Source organism: Palaemon carinicauda, chromosome 41, assembly GCF_036898095.1.
Source record: "Palaemon carinicauda isolate YSFRI2023 chromosome 41, ASM3689809v2, whole genome shotgun sequence".
Lineage (NCBI taxonomy): Eukaryota > Metazoa > Arthropoda > Malacostraca > Decapoda > Palaemonidae > Palaemon > Palaemon carinicauda.
In genome coordinates, this window is record NC_090765.1 from 57,440,981 (window position 1) to 57,464,674 (window position 23,694).

Consider the following 23,694-nt stretch of genomic DNA (forward strand, 5'->3'; position numbering starts at 1 on the left):
TTTTTCTTGAAATTGTTACAATCCCTTCTCTCAAACATCTAGATCATAGATGGCGATACTTGTCCCGCAAGGATCCCAAAAGATGGGGTAGTTGCTGATCACCTGTCCAGTACCATTGTTCCTGTGCTTCTGTTAACCTCCACTAAGTTACTGGTATTACTCTGTTTAGGACGTTCAACCTTCAGCTAAGAAACATCTCGTGTGGAAATCTAAAGGTAAGAGAACATTTGTGGTTTTTATTATGCTGAACTTATAAACAAGAGTTTCAAGGTTAATTTCCTATAGTTTAACCTTGATGCTCTATCAACCTCCCGGACGTCTGGGTGGCTTGCATTCTGTAAGATTCATCAATTAGAGTTATTAGCAATCCAATGATATTTATATAGATTCTGCATTTTTATTTATCTGGTCGATAATGGGTAATATAGGTTTGACAATTGATAGGAAATACACCGTGTAATACTCTAAGAATGCCTAGACAAATCTTGTAGGGACTGCAGGGCACAGCGGTTTCATTATAGAACAGTCAAATATTAGTTAGTATATTGTAACTTGCATAATTGGATAGATCTTTGGAAATACACTATATTAAATCCCAAATACTACTGGCGGAAACCTCTGTGAATGAAGTTACAGATTTTACTAGAAAAAAAAAAACCTTTTGCAATTTCTGGCATCATATGACAGGAGCCTCCATCCATGTGGTAGTTCAGAAAAACGCTGATATGTGGTGCTTTTGTAGTAAGGTAAGTGTTTGAACAGAATAAAGGGTATTATTACAGTTTCAATCAAATTTGGACATCTAATTTTTTGGGGAGTAAAGTTTTACCAGTCTACAGGGTATCATTTCGAACAGAAAGTATATTTTTTCCTGTAGCAAATAACGTGATTTAACTGAATTTGACCTTCGATTCAACTGCAAACAAACAGAAGAACCAGTTCGACTAACTTCTAGTAGCCGAAATAGTTGTTGTTGTTGCGGTTGAAATGAAGGTGAAAACCGGTTGAATCACGTTATTTACTAGAGGAAAACATATATTTGTTGGGATTTGGGGTTATGGACACTTTTGAATAATTAACCCATTTTTAATTAGTATATTTTGAATACACAGTATATCAAATGTAGGCTGGCATCACGAACTTCTGTTTATGTAAGCTGGCATCACCAATTCTGTTTGGTTGACTATGTTGACATGTCAGTTCCAAGTCGTTTAGTGAGGAAACCTAGCTATTTTCTTTTTATAACCCCTTCCCCCTTCCTCAACATATCTTGCTAATTATTGCTTTCCCAGAATTTAAATAACCACCTAATTACTGTGCAAGATGATGAGAACTGCAGGATTGCATTATTTTGGAGTAAATAGAGACCATGGTGTTGTAAAAAAGTACCAAATTCTAGCCCACATGGCTAATGTGCTTAGTGAAACATAGTCTGCTTGCTAGAACATAGCAGTATGTTAATGTTTAATCGCAATTAAAGTGATCATACGGCAGAGCAAAAATCTGTTGATGATTAGATCGAGGTATTTGTGCTATTATGCGCCATCAACTGACCTGCGCTATCGTGTGATCGCGTTGCAATAGCTATGGATCCATCGTTAGAGCTGACATCAGTAGATATCGCAACTGTCGATCGATTGCGCTGCACGTTTGAGGTGATGGATTGAAGGTGATTTTGCTATATCAAGCAACCTAAGTAAATTATTTTGTAGTATATTGCTAAAAGGAATGTATAGTTGTGACCTATTTTGAAGAATAAACTCATTGAAATTGTAATTGTAATAGGTGATGAGTAGTTGGTGAATAAGATGATAGTTTGTCAGTTGAGATGGATCATTTAGTCAGTAGGCGAGTGAGACATTACTGAATAGGATGTGATATGAAAAGTCACTTCAACTTTTTCACGTCCTCTTATGTATTAATCTTTGAGAATTTTAGTACACGAATACTAGTACAGTAATAGCAATAACGTGAATGTCTAGGCCTTATTATGAAATGTTGTTATTTAGCGCTGGTTAGGAAATGTTTACGGAAAAATATCAAAGTCATGAAGGTCGAAACAAAACTAGGAGCAATGGTATTTATATAGCGAATCGCTACAAATCAATCGATGGCGCAGCTCCATATACTGACGAGTCTCTGGTTGCTTTGATGAAAGTACTGTATACCTTTTTTTAATGATGAGTCATGTATTTAATTGAAAGATATTAATGAAGTTTATATTATAGTTTTTTGTTAATCCTAATGTTACTTTCTTCTTTTTATGTTTTAGACAACTGTAAACATCACAGATTTTAGGTTAAAATCAATCGATAGCGCTGCGCAATCGACTGATTGGTCGACAGCTAGCCGGCCCCATTGTACGCCCTCAATCATATCCATGTCCATTGATTGCCCTACGCGATCTACTGATTGCTACACAAAAAATGGGTCCATAGATGGCGCTGCGCGATCGACCAATAGCGCAGATCGGTCGATAGCGGGTAACATTGTTATTTAGACTGCTATGATGGACTCGACTCCATAGAAAATGGGATGGATAATCATGTTTTCTGTGTCTCCATAACGCTGGCAAACAAAACCTCTACTGTTTTGAGAGTTTCATTACTATTGTTCGATTTTGATTACGGTAACTTTTTCTTTTATTACGAAGATTGATGTGTTTAGGTCAGATAGCTTCTCTTATATTACACATTTTCTGTAGTCTCCTACCCAAAAATCCCGATTTCCCTCTGTGGAACCCCAATACAGTACTGTGGTTAGGTCTGTTTCTGCTTGCACAAAAGCAGATGTTAGGATTGCATAGCATGCAGTTATGGTATTTGGTGCGACCCCAATCACAATTGATGACTGGCTTTTTTGGTGGTAATGGTTGGACAGCGAGTTACCTAATTAGTTAGCTAGGTGTGGTAGGGTGCATCATTAATAACCAGCATCGACAGGTCTTATAGTGTCGGAAGGTGATTCAGCCTCAACTAATGTACAAAAAATGGTGCTGCCCAGGATTCATTAGTCTTTGGCTGGATAGCACAGAAATCAGTCGTCAATTAATCTATCATGTTCCAGCTCCCATTAGCACAAGCAGCTTTCCTCCTCCAGGTCTAATTTACATAGACCACGTCACACTTTCCTCCAATATTCCTCGAATGCTTGAAAAAATCTTAGCCTGTCAACATATGAAGTCAGTAGATTGGTTTTTGCACACAGTTTTTTTCTGCTGCAATGTTGTTCCGACACTAACAAACCTTACATTATTTATGTGGCATTCTTTTGGCATAGCTGGAAGGTAGCCAATTAAACTTTTTGTGCGAGGTGGTAACCGTACTCAGACACTGGGTAGGGGGTGGCAAAGGGTACCCAGTTACCCACAGATCGGTGATCCAGCCACTTTTTCTTTTTGGCTGGTAGAAACTGGATGTCTCTCCTCCTCAAGGCTTAGCCATAGCAATTGGAGAAATTGTTGCTTTACGCTCATCTTTCTCATTTTGTGTGTGACTGCGCTTCTTCTTTGATGCTCCCATGCAAACCTGCCCTGGTCGCAAGGGTCGACCTTGCATACCCTTCATGTCGTTGATTGAGACCGACCCTCACTCATTGTGTCCAACTTGTAGGGGGCATCGTTGTGAGCAGGGTTCACCCTGTGATGAGTGTAGGAAGTGGTCTGCCTCCCAGTGGATGAGATTCGGGCTGCGCAAGAAGAAGAAAGCGAAGCGTGATTGTTTTCCCTCAGGGTCTTCCTGCAGGCCGAAGAAACAGCGAGCTGCTGTTTCTTCGCTCACTCCGGTATCTCTTTCCGAAGCTGCTCCTCGCTTGTCTTCCTCTGGGGATTGTTCGAGTAGGAGCGCCCAACCTTTAACTCACGGGCAACTCAGGGTATCGGGGGATAAACACCTTCCTTCTGGCCGTCGTGGCGCCCTTCTCTCTTGCAGATGTGATGCAAGTGGCGCCGTCCTTGGGATTTCGGCTTCTCCTTCAAAGGAGGCACTCTTGTAGCTCCTTCAGCGTGGGCTTAAGAAGGGCACTTCGCTTGTGGCTTCTTTTGCCTTAGGCCTTTGCGAGGTCCGTCTCTCGCCCTCTGAATGGCCGCCTGCTGACGACTAGCCGTCTCGCCATCCTGAGGCATCTTCGTCTCGTGTTCTGCGGTCCTTTATTTCTCCCCTTAGGAATGTTTCTCCTGCTGCAATAGTAGATGGTCTTGGGGCGGCCAGCTCCCCATTTGCTCGGCAATTGCAAGGGCGATAGTATATTTTCTTGCCCTCCTGGACGATCATCTTTAGGATGCCGTTCTTAACAAAACAAAGATCAGATAAGAGATAGCAGATCATCACAATCTCAGCGCTCTTCCTCGTGAAGGCGTTCTAATTCCATAGAGCTCCATGCTCACGAGACTGAAGATCATCATGGTCTTGGCGCTCTTCCTCGCGAAGGCGTTCTCACGAGAGCTCAAGGTCATGAGCTCAACGCTCATGATCATAGGCTGGTATGATTTGATGCTTTAAGGCCAATCATGCTCAGGTCATCTGTTATATATTTCTTTTGATTATGCCATCACTTCGTGTCAACAAGACCCTATCCCTTTTTCGTAAGAGATAATGTTGATTGGGCCTTTAGGTTTTGAGTAGACAGAATGGCCAATTGAAATGCTAATAGAACTCTTCACTCTTATAGCAGAACGCACTTGACGGTCTCGACTGGAAAAGGCTAGTTCTTAGCTGCCAGGTTTGATGAAACCTTTATCTAGGGCATTGGGTACTCTGTTATGAGAAACGGCTTTTGGATTACTTAAAGCTCCAACTCGCCCGCTCAGTGTATTCAATTCCATTTCCAAGTTATAGTACATCAACAATCCTTCTAAATATTGCCATTTTGAAGTTAAAAATTGCAAAGCTTCTATAGAAGCAAATGATAGTGGTGGTGATATAGCTTCTTTAGAAGCAAATGATAGAGGTGTGATATTCTTCTGTAGGTGCTTACAACAGACTTTTTCTGAAGCCCAAAGCATTAGGGGATTGGATGAAAGTGGTGGATTATCAATCTTAAATAAGTAAATTTTCATCAAGTTCTTGAGGGAAACTCCATACTAATGGCAGTTAGGGGAGATTAGATGTTACAATATACAGTATCTGACATTTTTCAATATTAAACTTACCCGATAATCATGTAGCTGTCAACTCCGTTGCCCGACAGAATTCTATGGAGGGATACGCCAGCTATCACAATACTAGAAGGGGGTGTATTTACCAGCGCCACCTGTGGCCAGGTACTCAAGTACTTCTTGTTGACACCTCCTCATTTATTCCTCTGTCGTGCTTCCGGCAAGACGTTCTGGGATACGCTTATGTTCTTGGAGTATTTTCACGACTTTGGTGAAGTATTTCTCTTTGATTTCGGCTGTCGCTTTACTGGAAACTTCTATATTAGCTTAGTTAGCTTTTGGAATTAATTTGATTAATTATGGTGACGAAGAGAGTATGAACTCTCGTTCACCTTTCAATGGCCGACCCTTCCCTTAGACGGAAGTGTTGGTGTCTAAGAGAGTATAGACTCTTTCTTAATTTTGCTTAACAAAAGTTATAGATTTATTTTATATCTCTCCGCCTCTTATAGGCCTCTTCGATTAACTTCCTTTTATTATAAACTTATTAAAATTAATTTTTATATTTGTTTATATTCGACCTTCCTAATAGTAGGCGGTCTTTTCTTGGTACCGAAGTTAATTAACATTGAGCCCGTCATTTCGGTTTTACCTGTTAACATATTATGCTATTTCCGCCACAGAGTTTGAAAGAATTTCTTTGATAGTCTCGTACTTTTTCAAAGTTGAACTAACGTTTTGTTTTGTCTCTGCAGTTGTTGACGTTCAGAACGTTCAACTTGCACTCTATCGTTACGATAGAGAAAGAATGTTCACGGTTTCACGTTGCAGTAAGAGTAACCGTGACTAGCGTTTTGTTCATTCTTTCTTAACTTAATGGTTTTGATCCTAATAAAGGAACTTTTCATTTTGGGAAATATTTCAGTTTTTTCCTTTAACAATAATATGTTTTAACGATATATATGATTGGGCTCTTCTCTCAGGTTCTAAGTCAAGAGAGAGAGAGAGAGAGAGAGAGAGAGAGAGAGATAGAGACGGAGGGAGAAAAATAGGATAAACGTTTCATTCAAGCCTGCCAGGCGTACGAGTAACGTCGTTATCGTTTTTGCTCTTCTCCCTAGTCTCTTTAGGGGAAGAAACTAAACGTTTCTAGAGTGATCTAGTGTTTAGTCTCTTTCCAGCCACTGAATTATCTTTCATTAGATTTTTCTGTTACATTGTAATTCTGTTTTCGCAATTACTAACTTTTGAGAAAGGATAGAATTGCGTGTTTCAGGTACAAACCACTTAAAGTTTCGAGTTCAGTGAAATAAGTGCAAACAGAAAATCAAAGTGATAAGTGATTAGCGCAAAGTATGTCAGTGTTGTGCGTGAGGGTACTTCTGTGCCCGCCAGTCGTCCTCCCAGTCCGGGACCTCTTGCAAGCTCCCAAGCCCAGGGGAGAAGCAATGTCGAAGGGCATAAGGGTTCAGCAGGCCTTGATCGGCGCACAGAAGTATCCTCGGTGGTTGTGGGCGTGTCTTACCGAGACCGTCACTCCCACCCGCAGACGATTGAGCCCTTATTTTGCTCGTCTGCAGAAGAGATTTAGGGGAGAAAATAAAGGCAGAGTAACGCTGGTCTCAGGTCTCAAGACCTCTTAACGTAAAGTCCAGACCTATGCCAGACGTACGAAGTTAAAGTTCAACAACCCGGATGCAGTCATTGGGTTAGCTCTGACTCTCCTCAGTCATCAGTTGAATGCACTCCGCCTAAGAGGAGTAAGGTTCTGCCGCAACAGATCTCTGCTGTTAAGGCTTTACCTCAGCAGAACTTAGTGTCTGCCGACCCCAAGTTGACTCTACTGCAGTCCATGCAGTCACAACTTTCGGTCTTGATGCGTGAGTGTCGGGCTGAGAGTGTTGCGCCTCCGCCTCCGCCTCCGCCTACACTCCCTCCGCCTACGCTCGCTCCGCCTGATCGCAGTACCACCTGCCAGGCGTACGATGTTGTGGACTCTACTACAGTCCATGCAAGCACAGCTTTCGGACTTGATGCGTGAGTTTCGGGCTGAGAGTGTTGCTCCTCCGCCTCCGCCTACACTCCCTCCGCCTACGCTCGCTCCGCCTGATCGCAGTACCACCTGCCAGGCGTACGATGTTGAGCCACGTGCTGAGTTTGCTGTTCCCAGTGGTGTTCAGCCTCCGCCTTCCTTAAGGCAACCTTTACAATGGGATCAGGAGGATTATACCTCTCTTCCTCCGCCTCCACTTGCTGCTCCGCCAGTGATGCAACACTCGGTTGAGGTACAACAACCTCTCCCGTCCATGAGTCAGTCTCCTCAGCTCTCGCTGCAGCGAGCTCAACCCTCCACAAGGCAAGCACCACAACACCTTAGCCTTGCGCCTCAGGAGCCTCAGCTTGCGAGACATTTACCTTGTTCTGCGCAGCCTCTTCCTCATCGCGCTCCGCTCACACCACAGGAACTGGAACTTGCTACTCCGCTTCCGCCAACCGCTCAGCAAGCGCAACCCTTGGGTTCAACCACTCATGCTAGGAGTCAGCCTCCTCCACCCATGCGCCTTCCTTCTGCTTGTCTTTTATTCAGCCTTTGCAGACTGAGCCTCAGGTGTTCCCTCAACAGAGTCTTGAAGAGGAAACCACAACTATTGTTGTTCCAGCTCGTTCTGACTCTGCTGTTCAGCATACCTTACCTCCATTTTCAAACCATATGATAATGGAGGTTATTTGTATTTCTTATAAAAATATATTTGTATTCCTTGCAATATATTTTTAACAAGATCGCAAAATTTGGCAAAAATATGAATCATGAGTTATGAATGTAAGGTAAATATTATGTTGATATTAAAACCCCATGCAAGCATGCATAAAGCACTCTAGCACTGGTCATGGAATTTCTGAGAAATGTTAAACGCCATGCACACGCTCTGCTTTCCTTACAGCAGGCTCTGCTTACAGCAGGCTCTGCTTTCTACATGCTCTGCATACAGCATGCTCTGCATACAGCATGCTCTGCATACAACATGCTCTGCATACAGCATGCTCTGCATTCAGCATGCTCTGCATTCAGCATGCTCTGCATACAACATGCTCTGCATACAGCATGCTCTGCATTCAGCATGCTCTGCATACAACATGCTCTACATACAGCATGCTCTGCAGACAGCATACTCTGCATACATCATGCTCTGCATACCTTACCGCATGCTTCTCAGTCACACATCTTTGGTTGTTGCCAACTCACTAGACTGTCAAGCAGTTTCATAACGTTGCCTTCTAGTCTGCTGCTTTTGCACCAGTGAACCCTCACTGAGAGAACTTAGCTTTTCTAGGATATGGTCCCTGTAGATGAGAAAGTTCTTTTCTCCCTCCTTCTGATATTCCCTTGAGGACTCTGTCATTTGGAGGGAGCCTTTAGCTGCATAACCTCTTATGGACTTTTATTTAAGCATAACATGCTTCCAGGGAAGGTAATGGTTCCACTTCAGTCGCTAATCCCGTCTGTTACCACACCTGCTCCCTTAGACCTTGAGCTGTGTTGCATGACATGCAGTCCAAGCTTAGTCCTTGTTAGAGGATTTTTTGTTTACGGAGTCAATGTGTCACGGGGAAGACGTTCAACAACCAACAGAAGTGACTTGTTGTGACGCAGTGCGGCAACCTCAGCAACCCGATAAGGAGTTGTCTGTACGACCCAGACAGTCTAGACAGTTTCGGGTTGTCACTGTACTTCCTCGCTTGCCCATGATTGACAGTTCACAGACTGTGCAGCAGTATCATGATCTTGTGTCCGGCTCCGTCAGACGACTGGCTTTTAAGAGCTCCCACAAGTCGTCGCTGTCTGGAGATTTTCAAATGGACTATGGATCTGACCAAGGAACTGGGCCTCCTGGTCAATTTTGAGAAGTCTCAGCTCGTTCCATCCCAGACCATTGTCTCCTTGGGTATGGATCTTCAGAGTCGAGCTTTTCGGACTTTTCCGTCGGCCCCAAGGATCTTCCAAGCCCTAGAATGCATCCAGAGCATGCTGAGAAGGAACCGATGCTCAGTCAGGTAGTGGATGAGTCTAACAGGGACACTTTCATCGCTGGCCCTGTTCATCGTGTTAGGGAGACTCCACCTTCCCCCCCTTCAGTATCATCTAGCTGCTCACTGGATAAAGGACATGACGCTAGAGACGGTCTCAGTTCCTGTTTCCGAAGAGAGGAGGTCTTCTCTCGCATGGTGTAAGAACAGCTTTCTTCTCAAGGAAGTCTTCCTTTGGCTGTTCAGAAACACGACCGCCGTCTCCTCTCGGACGCATCAGACATGGGCTGGGGTGCGACTTTGGACGGACAAGAATGCTCGGGAACATGGAATCAGGAGCAAAGGACACTTCACATCATTTGCAAGAAGTTGTTGGCGGTTATTCTGGCCTTGATAAACTTCAAGTCCCTCCAGCTTAACAAAGTGGTGGAGGTGGACTCTGACAACACCACAGCCCTGGCTTACATCTTCAAGCAGGGAGGGACTCTTTCGTGGAAGTTGTTCTAGATCGCAAGGGAACTACTCATCTGGTCTTAAGATCGAAAGCTAACTGGTAACGAGGTTCATTCAGGGCGGTATGAATGTCATGGCAGATCACCTCAGACGGAAGGGTCAGGTCATCCCCACAGAGTGGACCCTTCTCAAGAATGTTTGCAACAGACTTTGGGCCCTGTGGGGTCAGCCAACCTTAGATCTGTTCACTACCTCGATAACCTAGAGACTCCTGTTGTATTGTTCTCCGATTCCAGACCCAGCAGCAGTTCACGTGGATGCTTTTCTGCTGGATTGGTTCCACCTCGACCTGTATGCATTCCCGCCGTTCAAGATTGTCAACAGGGTACTTCAGAAGTTCTCCTCTCACAAAGGGACACGGCTGACGTTGGTTGGCTCCGCTCTGGTCCGCGAGAGAATGGTTCTTAGAGGTACTGCATGGCTGGTCGACATTCCCAGGACTCTTCCTCTAGGAGTGAACCTTCTAAGTCTACCTCACGTAAAGAAGGTACACCCAATCCTCCACGCTCTTCGTCTGACTGCCTTCAGACTTTCGAAACACTCTCAAGAGCTAGGGGCTTTTCGAAGGAGGCAGCCAGAGCGATTGCCAAAGCAAGGAGAACATCCACTCTCAGAATCTATCAGTCTCAAGGGGAAGTCTTCCGTAGCTGGTACAAGACCAATGCAGTTTCCTCAACCAGTACCACTGTAACCCAGATTGCTGACTTCCTGTTATATCTAAGGAAAGTAAGATCCCTTTCAGCTCCTACGATCAAGGGTTACAGAAGTATGTTGGCAGCGGTTTTCCGCCACAGAGGCTTGGATCTTTCCACCAACAAAGATCTACAGGACCTCCCTAGGTCTTTTGAGACCTCAAAGGAACGTCGGTTATCCACTCCAGGCTGGAATCTAGACGTGGTCCTAAGGTTCCTTATGTCATCAAGATTTGAACCTCTCCAATCAGCCTCTTTTTAGGACCTCACATTAAAAACTCTTTTCCTCGTGTGCTTGACAACAGCTAAAAGAGTAAGTGAGATCCACGCCTTCAGCAGGATCATTGTTTTCACATCTGAAACGGCTACATGTTCCTTGCAGCTCTGTTTTTGCTAAACGAGCTTCCTTCACGTCCTTGGCCTAAGTCGTTCGAGATCCCAAGCCTGTCCAACTTGGTGGGGAATGATCTGAAGAGAGTACTTTGCCCAGTTAGAGCTCTTAGGTACTATCTAAAAAGGTCTTAACCTTTACAAGGACAATCAGAAGCCTTATAGTGTGCTATCAAGAAACCTTCTTTTCCAAGTTCTAAGAACTCAGTTTCTTACTATTCAGGCTTCTGATTAGAGAAACACATTCTCATCTGAAGGAAGAAGACCTTGCTTTGCTGAAGGTAAGGACACATGAAGTGGGAGCTGTGGCTACTTCAGTGGCCTTCAAACAGAACCATTCTCTGCAGAGTGTTATGGATGCAACCTATTGGAGAAGCAAGTCAGTGTTCGCATCATTCTATCTCAAAGATGTCCAGTCTCTTTACGAGTACTGCTACACCCTGGGATCATTCGTAGCAACGAATGCAGTAGTAGGCGAGGGCTCAGCCACTACATTCCCATAATCCCATAACCTTTTAACCTTTCTCTTGAATACTTTTTATGGGTTGTACGGTCGGCTAAGAAGCCTTCCACATCCTTGTTGATTTGGCGGGTGGTCAATTCTTTCTTGAGAAGCGCCGAGGTTAAAGGTTGTGATGAGGTCCTTTAGTATGGGTTGCAGCCCTGTATACTTTAGCACCTTTGAGTTGATTCAGCCTCCCAAGAGGAACGCTGCGCTCAGTAAGGAAGACGATCTTATTAAAGGCAGAGTAACGGTTCAAGTCGACTTCCTTACCAGGTACTTATTATTTCATTGTTATTGTGGATAACTGATTATATGAAATACGGGATACTTAGCTATCCTTTAGTCTTGTACACTGGTTTTTCACCCACCCCCCTGGGTGTGAATCAGCTACATGATTATCGGGTAAGTTTAATATTGAAAAATGTTATTTTTATTAGTAAAATAAATTTTTGAATATACTTACCCGATAATCATGATTTAATCGACCCTCCCTTCCTCCCCATAGAGAACCAGTGGACCGAGGAATAATTGAGGAGGTGTCAACAAGAAGTACTTGAGTACCTGGCCACAGGTGGCGCTGGTAAATACACCCCCTTCTAGTATTGTGATAGCTGGCGTATCCCTCCATAGAATTCTGTCGGGCAACGGAGTTGACAGCTACATGATTATCGGGTAAGTATATTCAAAAATTTATTTTACTAATAAAAATAACATATTTCCCCATCCCCCATGGTATTCACAACCAAGATGGCTCCTATCTCTTGAGTAACTGGGTCTTCTGACCATAAAAGTACCCCTGTACCTAGATGATTGGTTAATTTTGATCTTGTTGCTAGAAGAGATTTGTGTCCATGAGTGATTTCTCAACTAACTACGGTATGTGGAGCTCCTGATCTATCTGAAGAAGTCTCTACTGACTCAAAATTAGTTTTTAATATCTAACTTCCCTGGTAGTTACATATATATATAGCTTTATCCCGCCGATTCGTCGCGCGAACGGGAGAAATTCAAAATTCGCGGCAATCGCCGATAGATGGTCAGGTGATCATACCTGTGCTCCCTCTACCCAGGTACTTGGAACCATTCCCATTTGTCCTAAGAAATTCCCTGCCATCGTTTCAGCAACACGTTGGAAATTTGCTTAACTTTGTTAGGGTTTGCTTTAACTACATATTGGTGAAGTACCCATTGCTTGGTTTTTTTTTTTTTTTTTTGGTTGATGGCTTTCGCTGATATTGAATTTTCCTTTATTTCTTTTTCACACGGATAAGATAGAATTTGTTAGTCCGACTTGGACAGTTAATTTAACTTTTTTTCTGGATTTTCAAGATGGCTGAATCTGTTGTTAGAATGTGTGTGAAGGGGTGCAAGACCTGGCTTCCAAAAGCTGCTCTTGATCCCCACACATAATGTAAGAAATGCAGAGAGCAATAGTATTTAACTTTTATAATGTAAAAGGAAATATATTATTTTTAAGAAAATATTTGTCCTATCAGTATACTTTCTTTAGATTATCATCGATCTATTATCATAAATTAAAACTAGCGTACTGTCAAATTTACGCTACGTAGTACTCATAACGCTTCATACAGTCCCACAAAATACTTTGTATCGTTCATTAATATTTCGATATTGGGAATACTAATATTAATCGTATAGCCTTTTGGATTCTCATTCAGGCGCTTAGCGAAAGAGTAGAATCTCTCGCAGCGGGCAGGTCTAAATTATGGTTTGATGTGAAAGTCAAAAAGTGCAAGTTTCTGTGCTTAAATCAGTGCAGTGGAGGGTGAGGCTGCTCGGACCTGTCGTTCTCCTAACCCTGGACCTCTTCCAAACTCCCCAACCTATTGGAGAAGGAATGTCGACAGGCAAGGGGAGGCGAGAGGCGTTAGCCCCCGAGCAGTCATCCCTCGAGCGTACCTGTTGACGCATCCCAGGACGCTCGCCCTCACCATTGGAAAGACAAGGTAAAAGTGTTATCTTCACCGTCGGATGACGCAGCTCACAGACGGGACTGGCGTCATAAGTATTTCCTTTCCTGCTAGACAAGAAGAGAGTTGCTCATCATGAAGCCGAGCGTCAAGATTCTAAACGCCATGACGCCAAACGTCGGAAAGCCAAGCGTCAAGTAGATGGACATCGTGACGCCGAGTGTCAGAACCTTGGAAGGCATGACGCCGAGCGTCGAGAAGTTGGACTTTGTGACGCCGAGCGTCAGAACCTTTAAAGTCATGACGCAGAGCGTCTAGAACTTGGACGTCGTAACGCCAAGTGTCAGAGCCTTGGACGTCAAGCTACTAAGGCTGCTGTAAGAGTTAGACATGATGTTTGACGCTGAGCGTCGAGTAGAGAAACAGCTTACCAAGCGTCGGGAACCTGGTAGCCATGACGCCGAGCGTCGTAAGGAGGAACATCATGCTAAGGGTCGAGAGACTGGTATGCATGACACTGAGCGTAAAGGAGTTGGACGTCGGGACACCGAGCGTAAGAGCCTTGGACGTCATGAAACCGAGCGTCGAGATCTCGAACGTCATAGTTCCGAACGTCAACATCGCGAACGTCATAGTTCCGAGTGTCAAGATCGCGAACATCATAGTTCCGAGCGTCAAGCATTGGAACAACTTGACACCAGGTGTCATGATATTGGACTCTTTGACACCAGGAGTCAGGATATTAAGGAGTTAACTCCTAGGAAAAAGGACGTCTCGACCTCGACTAGAGACCTGTCGGAAGAAGGGATCGACGGTTACCTTTCCCCTAGTGATCAATTAGAGGAAATCTTGGAAGGAGAAGATCCTAGACCCTTTGTCCTTTGGTGGATTTAAAGAAACTTGAGAGTTTTTTCCAAAGAGTTTCTTAATTATTTTGTTCCTGCTGCTCCGCGTTCCCCGCCTTCAAAGTTTACGCTAGGGAAGGCGTTAAAGGAGTCTCTGTTCATGAAGATGGTGTTGTTTAGCTTATCTAAGAGAGCCTTGAGAATGATAGGGGACTGGATGCATTCCGAGAAGGACCAAGGAAAGACTGTTTTCTCTTTTCCCCCGGCCAGATTGGCTTCCAGATCTAGCGTTTGGTACGAGACTGGAGAAGTTCTCGGCTTGGGAGCTCCTGCCTCTGCCCAAGGAGACTTTTCGAGTCTGGTGGACGCCCCTCGTCGGACAGCCATGAGAAGAACCAAAGTGCTCTGGTCAACGTCGAAGCTTGATCATCTTCTCAAAGGCGTCTTCAGAGCTTTCGAGGTGTTCAATTTCCTTGACTGGACTCTGGGAGCCTTGGGAAAAAAGGTTTATGCTTTGAAGGATGTGGACACTGAAAGCCTCATCCACATTGTCTTGCATGGACAAAGCCTTAAGAGACGGATCCAATGAGTTGGCGGCCCTTTTTTCGAAAGATGTAATGAGTGCGACAGTTTGTTGGAGAGTTAGTGGAGAGAGTATGATCGCTATGTTAGGCGATTGGTTGGAAGGACAGAATTAGATCGAGCTAGATCTTCGAGTGTTCTGTCAACTAGGTCTTCTGATAGTCAAGTCCTTTCTAACTTGTCAAATTCTAATATTCCTGATCCTAGCCCTAAGGTAGTAGTACCAGACCCTCTTGCGGAGTCGGAGGTAAGTGGGCCTACTATGAAGGATATTATGGCTGCTATTTCTGCCTTGGGTGTTAAAGTGCAATCCCTTACTTCGGATAAGGAAGTGATGTGGGGGGCAGTGCGGGGTTTCCAGCTCAAGTTCGGGGACAGTGCTAGTGCAGGGTGTGTTCGTTCGTGTCTGTCATGCTCCTAGCCCTAGACCTTTTCCATGCTCCCCAACCCCTGGGAGAAGGAACGTCGACAGGCTAAGGGAGGGGAGAGATATTGAACAGCGAGCGGACGTCCCAACGATCCTGTTGACGCATCCCAGGACGCTCCCCCTCGCCGCAGGAAAGGCGAGATGAGGAAGTGTTCGTTATCCTCGGAAGACGCAAGACCCAGACGCGGTTGGCGACAACCTGAAGAATCGAGACCTCTCAAGAGACGCAGGTCCCCCCGTTACGTTCAGCAACCCTCTTGTAGCAATTGGAGCTCTCCAGAGAGATTCCTGTCGGATGAGGACGACGCGTCCGCGCCTAAACAGAGGTGTAGGACGCATAGCTCTTCAGAATGGGAGGTGTCGCAATGGGCGTCACCACCTCTTCGCCAGAAGACCCCAGCTAGAGTCTCCAAAGCTGTAGACGTACGTGCATTGCCATCTCCAGTTGTTCCCCAGCAGCAAGAGGCACCGCAAGCAGCGTTCTTGTCAGAGCTTCAGCAGTCCACTACGTCTTTGTTTGACGTTTACAAGTCGCAAGGACTAAGAGAGGAAGCATGCAAGAAGGAATCTAAGGATCTCAACAGACCCAGAAAGAGGATAAGACCGGAGTTAGGACAGCGAGATGCTAACAGCCAGCAAGACGCGGACTCGCTGCAAGCTGGACGCGTAACGGGAGGTGACAAGGATCATGACACTCCCTCGCAGCAGGCTGGACGCATGCATGACGCACGCAAGCAGGACGATGCGTGTGATCCCCCACTCAATCGACATCAGAAATCGCCAATCTTTTGGAAGAGATCTCAGAGGAGACGCAAGAAACTCTTCATGAGGCGGATCTGAAAAGATTACTTGCGGTATTGGCGGACTTATATCCGAATGATTTTCAGCACACCACAGTGTTGGCCTACATCAGGAAACAGGGAGGCACTCTATCAGATTCCCTTTACGAGGCAGCAAAATATCTCGTGCTGTGGGCAAAGGCGAACAATATAACTCTTGATAACCCGCTTCATAGAGGGAGAGAAGAATGTCAGAGCGGATCTTCTCAGCAGAGGAAGACAGGTTCTCACAACAGAATGGACCCTACATCACGAGGTGTGCGGCAGGCTTTGGAATCTGTTGGGAGAATCGTCAATAGACCTCTTTGCGACGCAGAGAACAAAGAGGTTACCTGTTTACTGCTCTCCAGTCCCAGACCAGAAAGCAGTGGCAGTGGATGCTTTCCTCATGGAGTGGGAAGTACTAGACACGTACGTCTTCCCCCCATTCAAGATCCTAGACAGTCATGAAGACGTTCAGGGAGTCAAACAATGCCTGCACGACCCTGATGGCTCCATTTTAGCCCATGAGACCCCGGATCACAGAAGGGATGGAGTGGCTAGTAGACACCCCCAGGTCGTTACCTTGTCGGAACGATCTACTCAGACAGCCTCATACAGAGAGATATCATCAAAATCTCCTCGCTCTCAATCTAACTGCCTTTCGACTATCGAGAAAATGGCAAGAGCGAAGGGCTTTTCGAGGGAAGCTGCAAGAGCAATCGCGAGAGCGAGGAGGACGTCCACAACCAAGGTGTACCAGTCAAAGTGGGACATGTTCAGGGAATGGTGCAGAGTTAACATTTCCTATCCCAGTACCTCTCTAACTCAATTGGCAGATTTTCTGTTACACTTAAGAAGCCAAGAGAAACTAGCAGTATCAACCATCAAGGGATACCGCAGCATGCTAGCTTCCGTCTTCCGTCACAGAGATATTGACGTGTCGGGAGAAGGTCCTTAGAGACAGTTAAGAGGAAGGACAACCCAACCCCCTCTTGGAATTTGGATGTAGTCCTGATGTTTTTAACTTCGATCAGGTTTGAACCTCTCGGCAAGGCTTCGTGGAAGGATCTCACTAAGAAGACCCTATTCCTGGTTGCGTTGGTAACAGCCAAGAGCATAGGAGAATTGCAAGCCTTTAGCAAAAATGTAGACTTCAATGGAGAGACTGCAGTCTGCTCGCTGCACCTAGGTTTTCTCGCCAAAAACGAGAATCCTTCTCAGCCATGGCCCAGATCCTTTACCATACCAGGGCTAACTCATTTAGTAGGACAGGAAAAGGAAAGGCACCTTTGTGCAGTGAGGGCCCTAAAATTTTATCTGCGGAGGACCAAAAAACTTCTGGTGCTTGGTGAAGAAACCTTCGTTACCCTTATCAAAGAATGCACTGGTGTTCTTTATCAAGGATTTAATAAGGGAAGCTCACCAGAACTATGACGAGAAAAGCTTCCCAATCCTCAAAGTCAAAGCACACGAAGTAAGAGCTGTGGCAACTTGGATGGCTTATAGACACAACAAATCTATGAAATTGATTTTGTAAGCGACATTCTGTTACCCAAAAGAGGTAGACCCAATATGAGTATTGTTGTTCCCTGGGTCCGTACATTGCTTCTGGCACCGTAGTTGGTTGGAGAAGGTACTACTGCCTCTAACCTATAACCTTGTTTATACCCTTGTTTTTCTTGTCTTTGAAGGTTGTTGCAACCTTCCACAGTCTGGGGTACAAGTCTAAGTTACGTTTTATGGAGTGTGTTTTTAGTGTGTTAGTGGGTCAGGTGGTCAGCTCATTGTCCATGGCTATGCCAGGATATAATAGCAAGGGTGGTGGTCTGGTCATGTTAAGGTCGAGGATCGTGTGACAGCCCCACAGAGACTTTCTACAGCCCCCTGGGTGGATCGCTGGGCCTCTCAAGGAATGCAGGCGAATGAGGCTGGAAAAATGAACCCAGCTTCCTTATCGGGTAGGAACCAGATTATTGGCATGGCTAATTTGTAGCGATTAATATTTATACGAATTCCCAATGGTGTTGCGGTTCTCTAACCCACCACCAATGGTGTTGATCAGCTATATATATGTAACTACTAGAAAAGTTAGATATTTAAAAATGGTATTTTTCTTTTAAAATAAGTTTTTAAATATACTTACCTGGTAGTTACATATATAAAACGTCCCTTCCTCCTCCCCTCTGAGAACAGGGGCATGGAATTGAGGAAAAATGGGAATGGTTCCAAGTACCTGGGTAGAGGGAGCAAAGGTATAATCACCTGACCATCTATCGGCGATTGCCGCGAATTTTGAATTTTTGCCATGCACATGACGAATCGGTGCGATAAAGCTATATATATGTAACTACCAGGTAAGTATATTTAAAAACTTAATTTAAAATGAAAATACCATATTTTTTTATGACGATAGCCTCAGTTCCGTTTTGGCGTTTTCCATCAGAAAATAAGATTTGATACTTATTAAATCTGTTTGAGAATTTCAAATAGATAAAGGTTTTGTTGGTTCATAAGTGGTTAAGGCTTTTTGGAATTGTCTTCTCTTGGTAACTTTGTGTTGCTGGGATGTTTGAAAGTGAGGGACTGCCAGTTTCATCCCAATCGTTATTGGGACATGCTCTCTGATATGAACAAAACTTTCATTCTTCTAAGTACCCGTTGAAACTGATTGGATGGTGGGACGTTCATCTTCGTTTGTCTCGAGGAAATTTTGTTGATCAGTCACTGACATACAAATCTTCTCTGATATATCCGAGGAAGGGTGGGTTGCTACTATGGATTTTCTAAACCTATCAGGGATTTGCATGAAAATAGTCCTGCTTTCATATAAACTGCCTGAGGCTTTTTGTAGTACAGTATTCAAGGCTCTTCGGTCTCAGCAGTAACTGGTGATGAAGTGCATGATGGTTTTTATAGACAATACTCAATCACCGGCATACACTCAAGAAGCTGGGTACCTCCAGGTAGGACTCGTTCAGCATAACGGCTGTTGACATGTACGGAACTATGGAGAATCCACCTGTTGCCTCATTTCATTTCATGGAAATTGAATATTGTCACTGCTCGCTAATTGGTTAAGCAGGAAGCGGCAAGTGATTTCAGTCAATAGGTCTCTCCATCCGTTGTGATGTGTTGAGAGGTTTGGAGTTGGTGAGGTAAACCAAATGTAGACATGTTTGTGGCCACTCATACAGGAAGATGGAGGTTGATGCCATGTTGTAGGACTGGTAAATTGTTCTCGTATCCTCTATAATATCTGGTGGTGTTAAAGTCCAGGGTGTGTTTGAATAGTAGGATTATTCTGGTGGCCTCCTATTAGCCTCAGAGTGAGTGGTTTATGGATCTATTGTATATGTTTTGGACTGCTTGGAAAGGTTGCTGTACAAGAAAAATCTTTTTAGACATCTTTCGCAAGTGGCTCATTTGGATATATATCTATTGTTGGGTTATCAAAAAGGTTGCCTTGCAAGACCAATCTTCTCGAACTACTTTTGCAAGTGGCACACAAAGGCCCCCATGATTCAGCTAAGCACATGGAAAGACTCCTCTTCACATTATTCAAAACAAATAAAGCCCTCTTTATTATTTTAATTTTTAAGAGGCAATCTGCAAATAATTTGTATTAAAGGCAGTGGAGTGTGTTTTATTGTTGTACTGTAAAGTATGTAATTTAAATCCAAATAATTTATAGTGATTTGAATAAATTTGGACTATGTTTTTATCCTTTTTTTTTTGTTGCATGAGAATGCTAATTTTGAGTATCAATGATTATAGGTCAATAGTCAATGTGGTGCTCAAACCTCTTGTTGATTTGCCCTAGTAGAGTATCATTGCTGATGTGTTTAGATCTTTTGGTGCTGTATTTAAAATCCTCTTATCAGATTAGTTCATTAGAATTTGGACGTGGCATTGCAATATTTAAAGACCCTGGTTTGATCATTTGGAAGGCCTGTCCTTCAAAGCTTTAATGATCAAAACACTTTGTTGTAATTTAGGCTTTGGCAAGATGTATTGGGGAATTTCAAGCTCTCTTCAAGAATGTGGGCTTTGCAGTTGATAGAATGGTATTGACACTATTGTCAAGTTTTAGGGTGTTAGTTTGGTGTTAGAAGTGTTATCAATATATAGATAAGGTATTTTCACTAAGCTCTTTTATTGAATATTTATAACTAGTATAAAAATGAAAGTTTTGCTTAAAACATGAATTACTAAGATAAGAATAAATATGGAATTTTACGTAAGTTTTTGGTTAAAATTTGAATTTCAATATTGAACAGTTTTTTTTATTACAGATAACTCGGACCATAAGGCAAAAGATCAGATGGAAGTGGGAATAAGCTAATCTCTCGAATGCGAAAGTGACTCTTCTGACAAAATAAGCCAACCTAAGGTAATAAAAAACTCCAGTTGATACAGGTGTAGGAAAATTATAGCAGTTTGTGTCCAATATAGCCTATGCCCATTCACAGACATTTTATTGTTACTGTATACTTACTTCATTTTAAAGGCTGCTTTTCTGGTCTTATACAGCAGGGGAACCCTACTCTCTCCGGGACCTCCACAGTCATTTTATCATATATATTCCAAAGCATTCAACATTCCACACAACATTCTCTCTCTCTCTCTCTCTCTCTCTCTCTCTCTCTCTCTCTCTCTCTCTCTCTCTCTCTCTCTCTCTCTCTCTCTCTCTCTCTCTCTCTCTCTCTCTCTCTCTCTCTCATATATATATATATAGTATACTGTTTTGTCCTCTTGAAGTTTTCTTCCTAGATGAAACTGTCATTCACACTCAGTAACAATCTACTGTCAAAATTAGTTTGCTTCAAGAGATGCAACACTTACCCACTCTTGTGGTCACTTCATGATTTATTTGTTTTAGATGCCATCCACTCTCCATCAGAGGAGCCCTTTGAGATTGTAGATTGGACTTTGTAGCCATGGTGAATGATTCACCATTGTACATTTATTCCTGTAAACCAGGTAGTTCATGTGACACTAACATTACTTCCTTTTATGGAATTTAAGCCCATTGCCATTTTTTTCAATTGCTTCAATTATCATTGTATTGTCAGGCCTTGAGTCGAGAAATACATAAATATGCGATGAAAGTCAGAACAAAGAATTGAAGTAGTAGTGTTGTGTTAGATAAGGAAGAAACTTGATTCCATGTAAGATATTTTTACTGAAATTTGTGATCTTTTGATTTCTATACCATGTTTTTATTAGCCAAACATTCTATAATTTCTTAGATTAAAGCATTAATTTCATAGTTATGGATTTGAGATGCATTTTTATTCAACAGATATTAACTGCATTTTTTGCTCTTCTCAACAGGACTACTGCTTACAAATATTTAGTAAGAGTGTACTGTAGATATTTAACTTAATGCTCTTTACTCATCAGCTTATTGTGCTTTAGTTTTTCACTCTTTGGTTTCTTTACATGTCCGCCTGCATGTATACATTAGGTTAGGCCTATCTTAAAGTGGAAAACAAACCCAGTTGAAATAATAAAGGGATTTTGACGAAGGAAAAATCTATTTCTGGGGCGAGACCTGTGACGCCCACGACACCAACAAGGTGATCACGCGAGGGTAGTAACCTCTGCATTCCATGCTTTTATCTTTCTCTAGTATATTTGGAAGATTTATATTAGAAAAGTGTAAAGAAGGACCCTTTTCACCGGCCGTCACAGATCGACCCAGAAATAATAATAATAATAATAATAATAATAATAATAATAATAATAATAATAATAATTATAATTAATAATAATAATAATCCTTATCATAATATAAAAATAATAATAATAATAATCCTTATCATAATATAAAAATAATAATAATAATAATCCTTATCATAATATAAAAATAATAATAATAATAATAATAATAATAATAATAATGACATTGAGAGTAAAAACAAAAATCTTGTAAATGTTTTAGAATTTTAAAATAATTCAATCAGTATTACACAAAGTATGCCTAAATGCTTAATGTAGTTAAATTTATGTAACCCACATATGCTGTATTTGAGGTTCTAAGAAAATAACTTTTCACAAAGTTATCTAAAGGTTCAAAAATCATATCTTATACTAATTTGTGATTTAATTTCAGGCTCTTGATGTAGACATCCACCAAGCAAGAGAAGACATTCGACGGGCAGCAGATCTAAGCTTGCAATGGCTGTAATAAGGCTGTGTGTGGGATTCCAGTTTCTCTAGAAGGACAATATATATTTTTACTGCTTATTTGTGTGTTGCTCCTCAGCTGTTAATTTGGTGTATGATACAACCATGCAGCCTCTTTCCCTGATTAACCGATTTTTGTTACTCCTTTCTCAGTCACCTTGAGCATTAGTTGGCTTCTTTTGGTTTTTAATACTCCTCTCCATTCCATTCTTGGGCCTTCTAAATATTGCCAGCACTTCTTCCTAATTTATTATTCATTAATCCCGTGTTCCTTATACCATGGCATTCTTTGTATACAGTGGTTACATCTTTTTTTCTTCTCTCCCTATGTTCAGTCCTCTCCTTTCCATTTGTCGTCATCAGCAGCAACATAGCATACAGTTTTATGTCCTTTCTTTCTTTTACAGGGTTAGAAAGACCTAGACCTTCATCTATTCCAATTTTTCATGTTTTTTCTGGGTCTTTTTAGATGTTTTTGTCCTGTCACTCAGGTACTCTACTATTGCTGCTTTATTTTTATTACATATTTGATGTTTCCATATTACCTGGATTCTTGAGGATAATAGGGAAGCAGATATAATTGCTGTTGCATGTGTTGAGGAGCCAGTGCTGGGAGATGAGAATGAGAGATTACTAGAAAGGAAGTGAAGAGAGCACTAGAGGAAATATGAGCAGGAAAAGCACCTGGTATGGAGGGTGCGAGGGCTAAGATGTTAAAGGAAGGGGTGTGACTACTTGAATGGTTGGTGAGATTGTTCAATTATGTTTTGTATCAAAGGTACCAGTGGACTGAGTGTTTGTGTTGCATTGTTCCGCTATACAAAGGTAAGAGAGATGTGCATGAGTGTCGTAATTTAAAGGGTATTAGTTTGTTGAGTGTAGTTGGAAAAGTGTATGATAGTGCTAATTAATAAGATTAAGGATAAAACAGAGAATGCTAACTCAAAAGTACAGGGTGGTTTTAGAAGAGGTGATGGGTGTTGGTTTAGTTAGGAAGATATGCAAGAAATATTTAGCCAAAGGTAAGGGGGTGTATGTTCCATTTGTGGATCTGTTGAAAGCTTATGATTGAGTATATAAGGAAGCATTGTGGAAAGTGATGGTTATATGAAATTGGTGGAAGGTTGTTGCAAGCAGTGAAGAGGTTATACAAAGACAGTAAAGTATGTCAGGATAGGAAATGAAGTGTGTGGTTTCCAGTGAGAGTGGGGCTGAGACAGGGGTGTGTGTTGTCGCCATGGTTGTTCACTTGGTTTTTTGATGGATGCGTGAGATGTGAATGCTCGAATGCTTGGTTGAGGATTGAAACTGATAAAAGAGAGCTATCAGGAGTGGGATGTGAATCAGTTGTTGTTTGTGGATGATACTGTATCGGTTGCAGACTCGGAGGAGAAGCCGAGTCAATTAGTAACAGTTTGGGAAGGCGTGTAAGAGAAGGAAGTTGAGAGTTAATGTTGGTAAGAGTAAGGTTATGAGATGCATGAGAAGGGAGAGTGGTGCTAGATTAAATGTCATGTTGAATGGAGAGTTACTTTGGGAAGTAGATCAGTTTAAGTACTTGAGTCTGTTGCTGCAAATGGGGGAGTAGAAGCAGAGAGTCATTGAAGAATGTTAAGTGTTAGGGGCAGCGAAGAGAGTAAAATAGAGATAGCTTCCAAAGTTTGTGACTTTTCTGCGT

At 42.7% G+C, this 23,694-nt stretch overlaps 1 long non-coding RNA gene across 1 annotated transcript; it reads left to right on the forward strand.

Moving 5' to 3' along the window:
- Positions 1-70: 70 nt before the first annotated feature.
- LOC137632677 (uncharacterized) lies at positions 71-23,313 on the forward strand. The gene is made up of 3 exons (XR_011042081.1): positions 71-215; positions 20,120-20,217; positions 21,943-23,313. It is a non-coding gene; the product is annotated as an uncharacterized lncRNA (long non-coding RNA).
- The last annotated feature ends 381 nt before the right edge of the window (positions 23,314-23,694 follow it).